Source organism: Carcharhinus amblyrhynchos, unplaced genomic scaffold (genome assembly GCF_965287045.1).
Source record: "Carcharhinus amblyrhynchos unplaced genomic scaffold, sCarAmb.v2.hapA scaffold_48, whole genome shotgun sequence".
NCBI classification, from domain to species: Eukaryota; Metazoa; Chordata; class Chondrichthyes; order Carcharhiniformes; family Carcharhinidae; genus Carcharhinus; species Carcharhinus amblyrhynchos.
The window spans coordinates 1,328,308-1,345,040 of record NW_027649789.1 but is presented as its reverse complement, the minus strand read 5'-3'; positions in this window follow the sequence as shown (position 1 = coordinate 1,345,040).

The window sequence follows — 16,733 nt, the reverse complement described above, 5'->3', positions numbered from 1 at the left end:
CAAATCAATGGATGCTGTGTCCGGGGAGAGCTGTGCACATCTGAGGAGGAGGAGAGAACCTCAGAGGGTGAACCATAACATTATTCCCCCACACCCTCAACATAAGGATCTGTGGGACTGACATCCCATTGCTCAGGGATCAGAGAGAGAAGCAACAGGAGTCAGAGGAAAAACAATTTTTCTTATTCATAACTGACCCCAAGAGTAATGGGCAGTGTTTTTATACAAATACCAGTGGTGAAATTATATTGTTGAATATTCAGTTATTATAAACACAATCTCACACAGTCTGCTACTTACTCCAGTTTCTGTATTTTACAGTCCGGATTCCTCAGAGCCACAGACAGCTGTTTCACTCCTGAGTCTCCCAGTTTATTGTTACCCAGATTCAGATCTATCAGTGAGCTGTTTGTACTGAGAGCAGAGGCCAGGTCCTCGGCACAAGAATCGGTGAGATCATTACTATTCAGACTGGTAATCAGAGAGAGAGAAAAAAATAACAATATTCAGGGTAAATCCACAGTGTTTTTAAGAATAAGATCATTAACAATAATAATGTACAGCGCGGGACATTCAGAAAATACAACTTCGGTTCATACAGAAGGCAAAATACCATTGATGCTGTTAATCTGAAATATGAATAACATATGTTGGAAACTCTCATCAGATCAGGCAATATCTGTGAAGAGAGAAATAGATTTTGTTTCAGTTCAATTAACTAAAATTAGGAATTGGAAGTAGCAGTGAATTAAATTGTTTGAAGTGACAGGGAGCTGGGGATGGGCGGGTGACAAGGAAAGAACAAAATGGAAGTGCCAGAGTGATTAAATGACAAAAAGGATGATGGTGAAAGGGAAGAGCACAGGATTCCCATGTCCTTACCCTGAGTCACAGGGAGGGACATGGGATGGTCAATGGCTCAGGAACGGATTTAGTGGTTTTGTTGAAGATGATGTGAGGGAAACCTTTTTCACGATGCCAGTGTTACAGGTCTGGAATGTACAGCCGGGAAGTGTGGTGGAGGCAGGCTGATTCGAGGCATAACAGAGGGCAGTCGATGTTTCATTTGAATGTTCAAAGTTCAAAGATACGAGGAGAAGGCAGAAGAATGAGACAAATTCCTAATACTAGTTTGGTGAGCTAATGAAGACACATTTACAAAAGAAACAAAGAACAACCCAGCACGGGAAACAGGCCCTTCGGCCCAACGAGCCCGCGCCGCTGCATCACCCGACACCTATTCTACCCTGCGTGTCTACGAATGGACCCCTAACTTAGCCAGATTCAGGGGAGAATAGTGTCAATTTGGTAAAACCAATCAGCCTAAGAGCACATCTTTGGGGTGTGGGAGGAAACCGGAGCGCCCGGAGGAAACCCACGCAACCACAGGGAGAATGCACAAACTCCCACAGACACAGGCCCAAATCCATGTGTCTGCACAGCCAGCAGTGCTAGTCACCGAGCTGTTGCGGCGCCCGTCTACCGGTCCAGGATCAAGCACACACACCGACACGAAGTACTAGGCCACTCCCGGAACCTTCAGGAGCAGCCCACGCACGACCCACCGTGTGCATGCCCCTCGTTTGACAACGAGGTGGACCGACATCTGCGGAATAAAAAGACAAAAACGTTAACTTACAGGTCTGCATTTCTGGTGTCTCCCGAGGCTCTGACCTTATTTAATAGCCCCTACTATAACCCTCCATCCTCGTTTTGCTCATGTGTCTGTCTAATTGAAACTTAAATGAGTCCAACGTTCCTGCCTCCACCACCCTACTCGGTAGCGCGTTCCATACCCCCACGACTTTCTGCGTAAAGAACCTTCCTTTCACATCCAAATTATACCTCTCCCCCCTCACCCTTAACTCATGACCTCTCGCATTTGTACCCAGTCTAGGGAGCAGTCTCTCACTACTGACTCTATCTATTCCCTTCAGTATCTTATATACCTCTATCATGTCCCCCCTCAATCTCTGTCTTTCCAAAGAGAAAAGTCCCAGTTTCTCCAACGTCTCCTTGAAACCCAGCCCCTCCATGCCAGGCAACATCCTGGTAGCCTTGTGGTGCTCCGCCATAATTCTGTGAAGATAATGATTGGAAATGTATCGATATTTTAACTGGAAGCTGGGGATTTTGTAGTGTCAACAGGGTTCGGTAATTTAGCCAGTGTCTATAAAGGGCCATTGGTATCTCTCTCAGGAAGAATCACAGAATTGCAACAGGAGGCCATTTGGCCCATTCTGTCTGCACTGAATCTCTGAATGAGCAAGTGTTATTCCCCCAAAATCTCCCCTTAGCCTCACATTCTTCCTTTTCAGATTATAATCCAATTCCCTTTGGAAATTTTCAACTGAACGTGTCTCCACCACACACTCAGACAGTGAATTCCAGCCGTTAACCACTCGCTGCAGGGGATGTCCCGGTTCAGGCAATGCTGGCACCAGCAGCAATTTCATAGGCAGCAGCTCTGGAGAGAGCAGTGAGGAAGGCCTGGTTACTGAACACAGGGCTGAAATAGGAGGAGGAAGATTAAACTCAATTCAATGATGCACTTAGCAACACTTGGTCGTGTTCCCCAAGGCTGCATGAGTTTGGAGCAAATTTCTGTTCTCTCAGGACTGGAGAGTATCTGCCACATCAATCCAAGTATAATGGGATGGAGATTGCCGGAGACCTGAGCAGGTGTGGGTTATATGGTTGCAGTGAGGCAAAAGGATAATAACTTGCCAAGTTCTGACAAGGTGGTGAAGCATCTTATAACATGTAATCTAAGGCATATGGGCTCAAATGAGAATGAAAGTGAAATGGTAGAATGGTCATCCCCAAACAGACACAGGCAATTGGTAAGGCCGCAGGTGGAGTACTATGTGTAGTTTTGGTCGCTGTACTTACGCAAGGATATTTTGGCCTTGGAGGGAGTGCAGAGGAGGTTTACTAGGCTGATACCGGAGTTGAAGGGGTTGAGCTATGAGGAGAGGCTGAATAAACTGGGCTTGTACTCATTAGAGTTTAGAAGAATGAGGGGAGATCTCATTGAGACATATAAGATGGTGAATGGGATGGATAGGATAGAGGTGGAGAGACTCTTCCCGCTCAGAAAGGACAGTAGGACTAGGGGGCACAGCCTCAAGATAAAGGGGGGGTGGTTTAGAACGGAGTTGAGGAGGAACTTCTTCACTCAAAGGGTGGTGAATCTCTGGAATTCTCTGCCAGTTGAAGTGGTGGAGGCTGCCTCGCTAAATATTTTTAAGATGCGGGTTGATGGGTTTTTGATAAGCGAGGGGATTAAGGGTTATAGGGAGATTTCGGGAATGTGGAACTGAGACACGACAGATCAGCCATGATCTTATTGAATGGCGGGGCAGGCTCGAAGGGCTAGACGGTCTACTCCTGCTCCTATTTCTTATATTCTTATGTTCTTATTATTCACGTCCTCCTCCGTGAAGACCGAAACAAAAAAGTTATTCAACACCTCAGCCATTTCCCCATCCCCTACCACTAAGTCCCCCCTCTCATCCTCTAAGGGTCCAACGTTCACCCTAGCCAGCCTCTTCCTTTTTATATATTTATAAAAACTCTTGCTATCCTTTTTTATATTAAGCGCTAGCCCAGCTTCATAGTTTCTCCTACCCTTCTTTATCAACTTCTTTGTCAATCTTTGTTGACATTTAAACCTCTCCCAATCCTCTTCTCGCCCACTACTCTTTGCTACTCTAAACGCCTCCGCTTTTAATTTAACACTTTCCTTCACCTCCTTCGTTATCCACGGCTTATTACCTCTCCCCCTACGATCGTTTTTAACCATCGGAATAAATTTCTGCTGAGCACCAAGAAAGATCTCCTTAAAGACCCTCCACTGCTCCTCAGCAGACCTACCTTCCAACGCGCTCCCCCAGTCAACATTCGCCAATTCTTTTCTCATCCTACCGTATTCCCCTCTGTTCAAACATAGGACGCGTGTCCGGGAACCCACTTTCTCCTCCTCCATCTGCACCAGAAACTCCACCATACAATGATCACTCTCCCCAAGAGGATCCTTCACCACAAGGTCCCTAATTCTACCCGCCTCATTACATAACAAACAGATTAGCCATATCAATACTGTGGCTATAAGAGAAGGTTAAAGGTCAGGATTTCTGCACAGAGTAACTCACCTCCTAACTTCCAAATACATTTCCACCATCTACAGGACACATGTCAGGAATTTGATTGAAAACCATCCACTTGTCTGCATGAGAGCAGCTCAAGATTCAGGAAGCTCACCACCATCCAGGATAACTCTGCTTGTTGACTGGTACATCACCCAGCACCGTCAACATTCATTCCATCCACCACAGAGATACAGAGCTAGCAGTGAGTACCATCTACAAGATGCAGTGTAACAATTCCCAATGGCCCATTACACAGCACCTTCCAAACTTGTGATTTCTATCCCAAGAAGGACAAGGACAGTAGATCAATGGAGACATCGCCACCTGGAAGTTCCCTTCAAAGACACACGTCATCATGACTTGGAAATATATCACCATTCATTCACAGTGACTGGGTCAAATGTCCTGGGACTCTCTTTTTCACAGCATTGTGGGTGCACGTATCACAGCAGTCCCTAAATGCAATGATGATGATATAATAGTGAGCATATATACTTTCCAAGCAGTTGATATGGGTTTAATTCCTAGCTATCTCAGTTTGTTGGAGTGGTTCAAGAGAGGGCCAGGAGGTAGTAACCACAACCGAAAAGGGTGGGTTAATCCAATTTAGTGAAGACTGTGGTTCCAGCCTGGAGCAGTAGTGTTAAACTTAGCAGAGGGTCGGTTGATCATTTAGCTACTCCTGAGGCAGCCCGTGCTGAGTTTAAAAGGGAAATAGTAAATCTAATAGTGACACAGAGGAAAGTAAATTCATTGGCTGGTTAAAAAAAAATGCAATTTGCGACTGGCTTTATATTGCTGTGAATTGGAGGAAGCAACAGAAAGGGTCAATGACAGTTCTGCTGTCGATGTGGTGAACACAGATATTCAAAAATCATCTGATGCAGCGACACAACAGACTTGTGGCATAAGCTCATTAAATAAATGGGAAAGTAGCAATGTGAATACAAAATTGGATGAACAAAGAGTAATGGATATTTTCCAGGCTGGAGGATGTCTGTAGTGGAGAATCCTAGCGGTCAGTATTGGGACCCTTACATTTCCCTGATATATAAGAACGATCTCAGTATAGAGGAAAATTTCAAAATGTGTTGATCACATAAACCTTTGAGGCATCGGAAACTGTGAGGAGGAGAGCTTGGGACTGAGAAACAGACCATGGTGGAGTGTACAGATAGGTGGCAGATTGAGTTCAATGCAGAGATGGGTGAGGTGATACCTTTAGGAAACATACATGAGAAAGCAATATAAAATAATTGGTAGAATTGTTAACAGAGCGCAGGAACAGAGGGACTGGATGTATATGTACATCGATCATTGCCGCTAACAGGACAAGTGTAGGTAGCAGTTGAAAAAGAATACAGCATCTTGGGCTTTACTGTTTTCAAATAATTTATGTTTGTGGGCATTAGACAATAATTCGCGAGTTTAAGTTTAATTTGTGTTTCTGTGCTTGTGAGGTCATAAAGGATCAAAACTTTAATTTCACTTCATGTTAAACAAAGCTGCCTGCCTGGTTTCACTTAAACTGTCCCTGCATTTTAATTTAAGATTTATGACATTGTAGGAGTTATAGAGGTTAAAAAGAATGGTTGTTGATGCCCAGAGACCCACAATGAATGATAGAAGCACGGAGTTTCAGTTGCAACCAGTTAACCCAAGAAGCAAGACGGTGTTCACAGAGGCTGCCAGTAGAGGCAGGGCAATGCAAGGATTCAGAAAGCAGAACCCAAAAGATAAATCACCATCAGAAACCAAGAAGGAAAAGAGGAGTGTCAGGGAGACAAAACTCAAAGTGACAATAAAACCTGAATCTGAACAAGCTACTGCTCCCCAAGTTAAAGAGAGGAGCAGAGAGAGGCTCCCAGTTACAGACAGAGCTGCTCGGTGTGGACATGGTAAAGTTTGCTCACAAGAATCCAGATATCTGATAGAATCCTAAAGGTGGTGGCACCTTCATACAGCCTATGAAACACTGCTGTCTGTTGACATGGCTGAATATGGAGGAATAATGAAAAGAAACATTGAAATACTGGAGGTGGTTCCTTGGTGCAGACATCTGAGAGAAAGCATTATTTATGAAAAGATTCCAAAGGTTGCTGTGTTTTCTAGAGTGCAGCTCAGAGACTTTCGTGTGGATGCAAGAGTCCCAGTGAGGCTAGTTTTTTCATAGTGTGGCAAACATTTTGAGGGGGGGGGGGGATGGAGGGGATTTGAAGAAGAATCCACTGAAGTTACTTTGGGTGGCATTTGTCTCTTATTTTCACAGAGAGTTGTATCTGACCACAGGTGGCTTGTTGGTTTACACTGACTGTGTACTTTCTGAAAACTTTACAGCACAAGATCTATTTTGTAACTTCTGTCATCCTTACAGATCTGTAGATATCTGTGAAGTTAGATGGGGTGCATTGTAGATATTTTTAGCAAATGTTGTAGCGCATTGTTAGAAGTTAATTGACTACCTTGTTATTCTGTTCATCTACATTTCTAAATATTAAACAATAATACAAGTTCTGATTTACTGAGCCAGTGTTCTGCTCTTAGACCTGACTGTCCAGTACTCAGCTGGGATCATAACATTGTCAGCAGGGGCATAGGGTACGAGAGCAAGGAGGCTGTGCTGAACCTGTAAAAGACATTAGTAAGATCTCACTTCAGTGTCTCACGCTTTTGGAAGGCTTAGAGCACTGGGGAGAATGATAAAGAGGTTTACAAGTTTGGTTGCAGAGATGTGAAATTTCAGCCACGAGGTTCAGTTGGAGAGGTTTTGACTGTTCTTCTCAGAGGGAAGAATGCTAAGACAAGACTTGACAGAAATGTTCGAGATAATGAGGGTGGTGGACAGAACAGGTAGCAAAAATAAAAATGTTGCTGATAGGACAAGAACAAGTTATAAAGTGATTTGTAAAAGGTGCAAATGTGATGTGAGGAGAGCCTGTTTGTTTTAAACAGTGTCTGGTTCAGGTCTGGAATTGAGGTGGAGGCGATTTTACGAGGCTGTAGTCAGAACCATGGTGCATAAAAACATATGGGTTGCTGTAACTTAAGAGGGAGGTTCATTTTCACAAACCTTACGCACATAATACTGAAGCGTGAGGTTTCGATGTCTCCTGGCAGGGACAGTCAATAATGAGGCAGGCTGATCTCCCAGGATAAGGCTATCAGATTACACTCTGGGTGTGCTGACTCCCTGCGATGTCCCAGTGCCGGATATTTGATTGCAGAATTTGTGATAGTGGGGACTGTGTTCGCACTCTGCCCCATTTATTTCAGGCAATGCTGGCACCATCTCCAAAGGCAGCCAGCAGGATTTTCAAACACAGCAGCTCTGGAGGGAGCAGCGAGGGAGCTCTGCTTACTGAATGAGGGGCTGAAATGTCAGAAAGCAGAGCAAGGGTTACCCCCCAATCACTAATTCCTCCCTGGAGAGACTCCTCCCGGCTGCTCAGGCTCGGAGGGAGTTCCTGTTCCCTCAGGATGGGAGGAGGTTATCCCATCATTACAAGCCAGTCTGGATGGAGATTGCTGGGAGGTGAGCAGGTTTCAGACACATGGTTACAGTGTGGAAAAGGATCAATGTCCTGATGTGTTCTGACACGGTGAGTGCAGCACAGTCTGATATGTGAATAAGGATGAGAGTGAAATTGTAGAAAGAACATCTCCACCCAGACACTGGCAATGCAAAGGCAGCAGCATTGACTGTCAGAGACATGTCCGTTAGGCTGGCACCAGCATAGGCTAGAGCAGGGTTCACCAACATATTCACTGGGCAAACACATGGCAATGTTTTTCTCACTCAAGGGGCCGATGAGTAAATTTCAGAATGATCAAGTTTGGCACAGCAGAAATTTCAATTAAAAACTAAACTGAGATATGAAAAGAAACAACTTGCTGAGCACAATAATGAGGAATAAATAAAGATGATGATTAGAGTTTAATCCTCATCAATCACAAATTGTTTCTCTCCCACATTTGCTGCAGATTGGCTCAAAAACCCATCAGCAGCAAACATGGGAAAGAAACGGCATGTGATTGGAGGAGCAGCTCCATACAGATTCTTCCATTCAAACTGAACTGTGTGACTGAGATTCTGGAAACTCGCTCCAGAGGCCGCATTGAGGGGCTTCGAGGGTCACATTCACCCCTTGGTCCACACGTTGGACAACCCTGGGCTAGAGCATGTGTTTGATGAGTGAGGAACAATTTGTGTGTTTGGAAAGAGAGCAAACATCATCAGGGGATGAGTGAAGAAGAGTGAAGACATCCAGGTCTTGCCATCCTTACACCAATGGAAGATGAAGTGCTGGATCAGGAAGGGCTGGGGGCAGAGTGGGTAATTACTGCTGGTGAGATGGGTTGAGTGGATGGCCTAATGAATGGGCACAGGAGAGTGTCTGGTGAGGACATCACTGGTCACAGAGAGCAGTCTGAAGGACGTATTGGGATAAGAACGAAATAACTAGGAGAAGCAGAAGGCCATTCAGCCCCTCGAGCAGACTCCATCACGGCTGATATCATTGTGGTCACAATTATTTTCCCGCTGGCTTCTCTGTAACCCTTGATTCACTTCTGAATCCAAAATCGTTCTTAACCCAGCCTTGAATATATTCAATGATTTTGCTGCCACTAGTCTCCAGGGAACAGAGTTCCACTCACTCGCGACCATCTAAGAAATAAATTTCTCCTCATCTCAGTCTTAAGGGACTGACAATTGCATTTTAAAATTCATCCCCTTATTCTGGTCTCTCTGACAAGAAGAAACAGCCTCTCAGCAACCACCCTATCTCATCCCCTCAGGATATTATTCGTCTCAATGCAATCACCTTTTAATATATTGATATAATTAATATATTGATATAATTAATATGATAATATATTAATTATATCATATCAATTATATCATAATATATTGATGTTTTTAATCAGTGAAAATACATTGTACAGAATGTTGGTTAGACCGCATTTGGAGTACTGCGTCCAGTTCTGGTCACCTTACTACCGGAAGGACGTGGAGACCTTGGACAGAGTGCAGAGGAGGTTTGCCAGGATGCTGCCTGGTATGGAAGGACTGGGTTATGAGGAAAGATTGGGTAAACTGGGGCTCTTTACCTTAGAAAGACGGAGATTGAGGGGGGATCTGATAGAGGTGTATAAAATAATGAAGGGTATAGATAGAGTAAACAGTGGCAGGCTTTTTCCTAGATTGGAGACAAATATCACGAGGGGCCATGGGCTTGGGGTGAGGGGGGAGAGATATAATTTGGATGCTAGAGGGAGGTTTTTCACACAGAGGGTCGTGGGGGTATGGAATGCACTGCCAAGTAAGGTGGTGGAGGCAGGCACGCTGGACTTGTTTAAGGTTTACTTCGATAGGCACATGAGTGAAACAGGGATGGAGGGTTATAGGAGATGGTTTTAAATAAGGGTCAGAGCCTCGGGACGTTCCTGGAAATCTAATGCTACGTGTTGATGTTTTGTCTCTTTTACTCCGCAGGTGTGTCGGTCCACCTTGTTGTCTAACGGGGGGCATGCACACGGTGGGTCGTGCGTGGCCTGCTCTTGGATTTCAAGAGTAGCCTAGTACTCTGCGTCTTTTGTGTGTGCTTAAAACTGGACCAGCAGGTGGGCACCACAACAGCTCAGTGACTATCACTGTGAGCTGTGCAGATACATGGATTTGGGCCAGTGTTTGTGGGAGTTTGCGCATTCTCCCTGTGGTTGCGTGAGTTTCCTCCGGGTGCTCCGGTTTCCTCCCGCACCCCAAAGATGTGCTCTTAGGCTGATTGGTGTAACAAATTGTCCCTAAATTATTCTCCCCTGAATCTGGTTTCCAATGGGGGTACCATAAGCATAGACACGGGTCAAGGATGGTGTAGGAAAAATGCATTGTTAAGATGGCGGCGCAGGCTCGTTGGGCCAAAGGGCCTGTTTCCCGTGCTATGTTGTTCCTTGTTCTTTGTAATCTTCTGAACATTATACACATTACTCCGATCTGCTCAAATTTTTCTCGATAAATAAACCTCTCTATCCCTGGAATGTGTCGAGTGAACTTTCTCTGAACTTGTTCTAATACAATTCTATCCTTTCTAATGTAAAGAGCCCACATTTCTCCAGCTGCGTTCTAACGAAGGCTGTGTAAAATTGCAGCAACACTTTCCTAATCTTCCATTTCATTCCTATTGCAATAAAAAAAATCATGAAGAACAAGGAGCAGAAATCAGCCTTCAGTCCTTCAAAACCCGTTCCAACATTCAATGTGATCATGGCTGATCTTTTACTTCAACACCATTTCCAGCATTATCTCTGCATTTCTTGATGTTTTTAATCAGTAAAAATATATCGAGCTCAGTCTTGCACAAACTGAGCGATTGTGCCCCGAAGCTCACTGGGAAAAAAAAATGCAAAGATCCGCCAGCATTCCAATGGAAAACAAATACCCCTCATCTTAGCCTAAATAACTGCCCCTTATTCTCAGACTGTGTCCCAGGTTTCAGACCCTCCAGCAAGGGGAAATATCCTTTCTACATCTGGTCTATTGAACCCTATAAAATAGTGTAGGTTTGAATAAGTTCAGCTATCATTCTTCCACAGGCCTGAGAATACAGTGTTTTTGTTCCTCAGAGGACAACCCACCTGTCCCTGGACCTATTTTAGTGAACCTTCTTTACATGCCAAACATATCTTTCCTTCAGTCAGGATACCAAAACTGTATGCAAAACTCCAGGTGCAGTCTTAGAAAGGCTGCATACAATTGCAATAAGACTTTTTTTTTCCCTGAACTCAAATCCTCTTAGAATAATGGATAACACACTATTTGTTACCTTAACTGCTCTCATCTTCGCTTTCAGTGCCTCCTGAACAAGGACATCAACATCTCTTTGGAGTTGTCTTAATGTCACATTTTTACGCTCTGTAGTCTGCCTGGCAAACATATGGCCTTTCTACATCCTCTTGAAACATGTTTGCATCCTCCTCACAATTCAGATTTCCACCTAGTTTTCTATTAATTGCAAATTTGGAAATATTATATTTGATCCCCACATCCATATCATTGATACAAATTGTGAATAGTTGAGACCCAAACACTGATCCCTGTTGTGCTCCATTAGTTAGAGGCTGTCAACCCAAAAATAACCTATTTATTCCAACTCCTTGTTTCTGTCCACTAACCAGTTCTCAATCCATGTGGTACATTCCACCCAATTCCATGCGCTCCAATTTTCTTTAATAACCTTTTGTGTGTGAATCATCCAATTATAGAATCCCTAGTGTAGGAAGAGGTCATTCGGCCCATTGAGACACTCTGACGGATGATCTTACTAAGGTCCGCTCCTCTCAACATCACAAATTTACTAAGGCTAATCCACCTAACCTACACATCTTGGGACACTAAGGGCATTTTTTACCATGGCCAATCCAGCTACCCAGCATATTGTTGGAGTGCTGTTGGAATCAGAGGACCCAGAGGAACACAGGCAGGCGTGGGAAGAATGTACAAACCCCACACAGATACCCAAGCCTGGAATTGAATCTGGGTCCCTGACGCTGTGATACAGCTGTGCTAACGACTGTGTCACCATGCCAGCCTTTCATAAATCCATTTTGGCCCTGTCTATTAATTCAGTGTTCTGTTACCATTTCCTTTACTATAGATTACTGGAGTATCAATGTCAGACTAACAGATCTCAGCTGCCAGTTTTCCCCTAACCCCACATATTTACGATGTTAATCCCCGTAAGCTACACATCTGGGACACTAAGGAGCAATTTAGCATGGCCAATCCACCTAACTTGCACATTTTGTGGACTGTGGGAGGAAACAGGAGCACCTGGAGGAAACCCACACAGAAACAAGGAGAACATGCAAACTCCACACAGACAGTTGTCCAAAGCTGGAGTGAATCCTGGTCCCTGATGTTGTGCAACAGCAGAGCTAATCATGGTGCCAGATCTTCACTTAATGTAATACAGTCCTTAAAGTAGCAATGGCTGCAACACTTCTGCTGCTGTTTTTCAAATGAAAGGAACGTATTTTTGTTGGAAATGCCATACATTTGCACATCACCATGCCTCAAAACAGCTTGTTTTGTGTTTGGCACTGGAACGTGCTTCTCCAGGAAATTGCTTGAATATATTCTGTGAACTCATCAATTCAACTTTTGACAATCTGATTCTTGCAAAAGACCTAATTCAGAAGCGAATTATACAGTAAATGGAAGAATCCATAGGAACATTGACCTACAGAGGGATCTGTGTGTACAAGTCTACAGATCCCTGAAAGTGACAACACAGATGGTTAAGAAGGCAGACAACAGTCTTGTCTTCTTCAACTGCAGCATCGAGTATAAAAGTTAGCAAGTTATGTAACAGCCATATGAAACGTTAGTAAGGCCACGTTTCTAATATTGCCTGCAGTTTGTTCGCCATGCTGTCAGAAGGATGTGGATGCATTGGAGAGAATGCAAAGAAGGTCTACCAGAAAGTTGCTTGATCAAGGAGGGTAAAGGTATGAGAAGAATTTGGATAATCGCGGATTGTTTTTCACTACAAAAAGGGAGATGGAAGGGTGAACTGATAGAGATATACACAATTATGAGAAACTTTTTTTTTCCCAGCATGGAATGGTCAACTATAAGAGGGCACAGAATGAAGACTGAGGAGCAAAGTTTGGGGAGATGTGTGGGGTAAGTTTTCACACAGAGGGTGGTGGGTGACTTGAATGCACTGCCAATGGAGGTGGTGGAAACAGCAATGTTACCAATGTCCAACATTCATCTTTATAGACACATGAATAAGAGACAAACAGAGGAATAGAAACCACAAATGGGCAGTAAGTACTGGGTCTGAATAAGGATTAGGAGTCAGGCTTGGTGGATCGAAGGGTCTGTTACTGTGTTGTGTGGTTCTTTGTTCTTCTTTGTATACTAGGATTAAAATCACCTGTGATTATTGTAGTATGTTTTCACAAGACCCCATTATTTTTCCTGTGTACTGTGTCAGAGATTCTGAATATTGTTAGGGTCAATAAAATGATTCCCACAAGCGATCTTTTAACTTTGCTAATTCTTATCTCTACCCAAACTGATTCTGCATCTTGATCATTGGAACTAAGTTCACCTCTCGCTGCTGTACTGTCATCTGTTACTAACAGCGAGACTACACCACCATGTCCTCTCCTCCATTTACTGTCATCTATTCACTCTCCCCACTTTCACAAATCAATGGGTGCTGTATCCGGGGAGAGCTGTGCACATCTGAGGAGGAGGAGAGAGCCTCAGAGGGTGCACCATAACATTATTCCCCCACACCCTCAACATAAGGATCTGTGGAACTGACATCCCATTGCTCAGGGATCAGAGAGAGAAGCAACAGGAGTCAGAGGAAAAGCAATTTTCCTTATTCATAACTGACGCCAGTAGTAATGGGCAGTGTTTTTATTCAAATACCAGTGGTGAAATTATATTGTTGAATATTCAGTTATTATAAACACAATCTCACACAGTCTGCTACTTACTCCAGTTTCTGTATTTTACATTCCGGATTCCTCAGAGCCACAGACAGCTGTTTCACTCCTGAATCTCCCATTTCATTCTCACTCAGATTCAGATCTATCAGTGAGCGGTTTGCACTGAGAGCAGAGGCCAGGTCCTTGGCACAAGAATCTGTGAGATCGTTATCAGAGAGACTAGAGATCAGAGAGAGAAAAATAACAGGAATTAGGGTAAATTCCCAGTGTTTTTAAGAATAAGATCATTAAAAATAATAATGTACAGCAGGGGACATTCAAGAAACACAACTTCAGTTCACACAGAAGGCAAAATTCTATTGATGCTGTAAATCTGAAATATGAATAAATACGTTGGAAACTCTCATCAGGACAGGCAATATCTGTGAAGAGAGAAATAGATTTAGTTTCAGTTCAATTTGAACTTGGAAGTAGCAGTGAATTAAATTGTTTGAAGTGACAGGGAGCTGGGGATGGGCGGGTGACAAGGAAAGAACAAAATGGAAGTGTCGGAGTGATTAAATGACAAAAAGGATGATGGTGAAAGGGAAGAGCACAGGATTCCCATGTCCTTACCCTGAGTCACAGGGAGGGACATGGGATGGTCAGTGGCTCAGGAATGGCGTGTGTGGTGGGGTTGAAGATGATGAGAGAGAAACCTTTTTCACACTGCCAGTGGTTCGGGTCTGGAATTACAGCTGGGAAGTGTGGTGGAGGGAGGCTGTATCGAAACAGTCAGAAAGGAATTAGATGATTATTTGAATAGAAACAATGAGCGAGGATACGAGAAAAAGGCTGGAGAATGACACAAATTCCTAATGCTAATTTGGTGAGCTAGTACAGACACGATGGGCCAAATGGCCGTATTATGCGCCGTAACAATTCTGTGAAGATAATGGTTGGAAATGTATGGATATTTCAACTGGGAGTTGGTGATGTTGCAGTGTGGGCAGTGTTAGTAGCCACAGTCCCCAATGAAATGTTAATATTTCTCTCCAATAGACAGAGACAATTTATTACATGTAGCTTCAGGGACACAACTTACTAAACGTGGGGCGACGTGAGGAGTAGGCAGCAATGCCAACCCCGTGCCACATCTTCACTTAATCTAATACAGTCATTGAATTAGCAACGGCCGGAACTGCTACTGTTTTTTTTCCAAATGAAATGAATCTATTTTTGTGGGAAACTCCACACATCTGCACATCACCATGTCTCAAAGCAGCTTGTTTTGTGATTGGCACTGGAACGTGCTTCTCCAAGAAATTGGTTGAATACATTCTGTGAACTAATCTTCTATTCAAATTCTGACAGTCTGAGTGATTTATACAGTAAATGGAAGAACCCACAGGAACATTGACCTACAGAGGGATCTGTGTGTACGAGTCTACAGATCCCTAAAATGGCAACTCAGGTGGATGAGGTGGTCAAGAAGGCAGACAACATGCTTGTCTTCATGAACCACAGCATCGAGTAGAAAAGTTGGCATTTTATGTTACAGCTGTATGAAACTTTGGTTGGCCAGATTTGAATATTGCTTGCAGTTCTGTTTGCCACACTGCCAGAAGGATGGGGATGCTTTGGAGAAGGTGCAGAGAATGTTCACTAGAATGTGGGCTGGGCAAGGACGGTTAAGGTATGAGGAGAGGTTATATAAAGACAGATTGTTTTCACTACAAAAAAGGGAGGCTGATGGGTGACCTGGTGGAGATATACACAGTTACAGAAAACTTTTCACACAGAGGGTGGTGGGTGCACTGCCAATGGAGGTGGAAGCAGGCACGTTACCAATGTCCAATATGCATCTTTATAGATACATGAACAGGAGATGAACAGAGGAATAGAAACTACGCATGGGCAGTAAGTACTGGGTCTGAATAAGGATTAAGAGTCGCCATAGGGTTGGTGGGCCGAAGGGCCTGTTATAGTGTGTTGTGTTATGCTTCTTTGTTCTTTGTGTGTGAAGATTAAAACTATCCGTAATTATTGCACTTTGTTTTTACAAGACCCCATTATTTTTCCTGTGTATTGTGTCAGAGATTCTGAATATTGTTAGGGGCGATTAAATGATTCCCACAAGTGATTTTTTAACTTTGTTAATTCTTATCTCGACCCAAACTGATTCTGCATCTTGATCATTGGAACTAAGTTCACCTCTCGCTGCTGTACTGTCATCTGTTACTAACAGCGAGACTCCACCACCATGTCCTGTCCTCCATTTACTGTCATCAATTCACTCTCCCCACTTTCACAAATCAATGGATGCTGTGTCCGGGGAGAGCTGTGTACATCTGAGGAGGAGGAGAGAACCTCAGAGGGTGAACCATAACATTATTCCCCCACACCCTCAACATAAGGATCTGTGGGACTGACATCCCATTGCTCAGGGATCAGAGAGAGAAGCAACAGGAGTCAGAGGAAAAACAATTTTCCTTATTCATAACTGACACCAACAGTAATGGGCAGTGTTTTTTATACAAATACCAGTGGTGAAATTATATTGTTGAATATTCAGTTATTATAAACACAATCTCACACAGTCTGCTACTTACCGCAGTTTCTGTATTTTACAATCCGGATTCCTCAGAGCCACAGACAGCTGTTTCACTCCTGAGTCTCCCATTTCATTCTCACTCAGATTCAGATCTATCAGTGAGCTGTTTGTACTGAGAGCAGAGGCCAGGTCCTCGGCACAAGAATCGGTGAGATCATTACTATTCAGACTGGTAATCAGAGAGAGAGAAAAAAATAACAATATTCAGGGTAAATCCACAGTGTTTTTAAGAATAAGATCATTAACAATAATAATGTACAGCGCGGGACATTCAGAAAATACAACTTCGGTTCATACAGAAGGCAAAATACCATTGATGCTGTTAATCTGAAATATGAATAAATATGTTGGAAACTCTCATCAGATCAGGCAATATCTGTGAAGAGAGAAATAGATTTTGTTTCAGTTCAATTAACTAAAATTAGAATTTGGAAGTATCAGTGAATTAAATTGTTTGAAGTGACAGGGAGCTGGGGATGGGCGGGTGACAAGGAAAGAACAAAATGGAAGTGCCGGAGTGATTA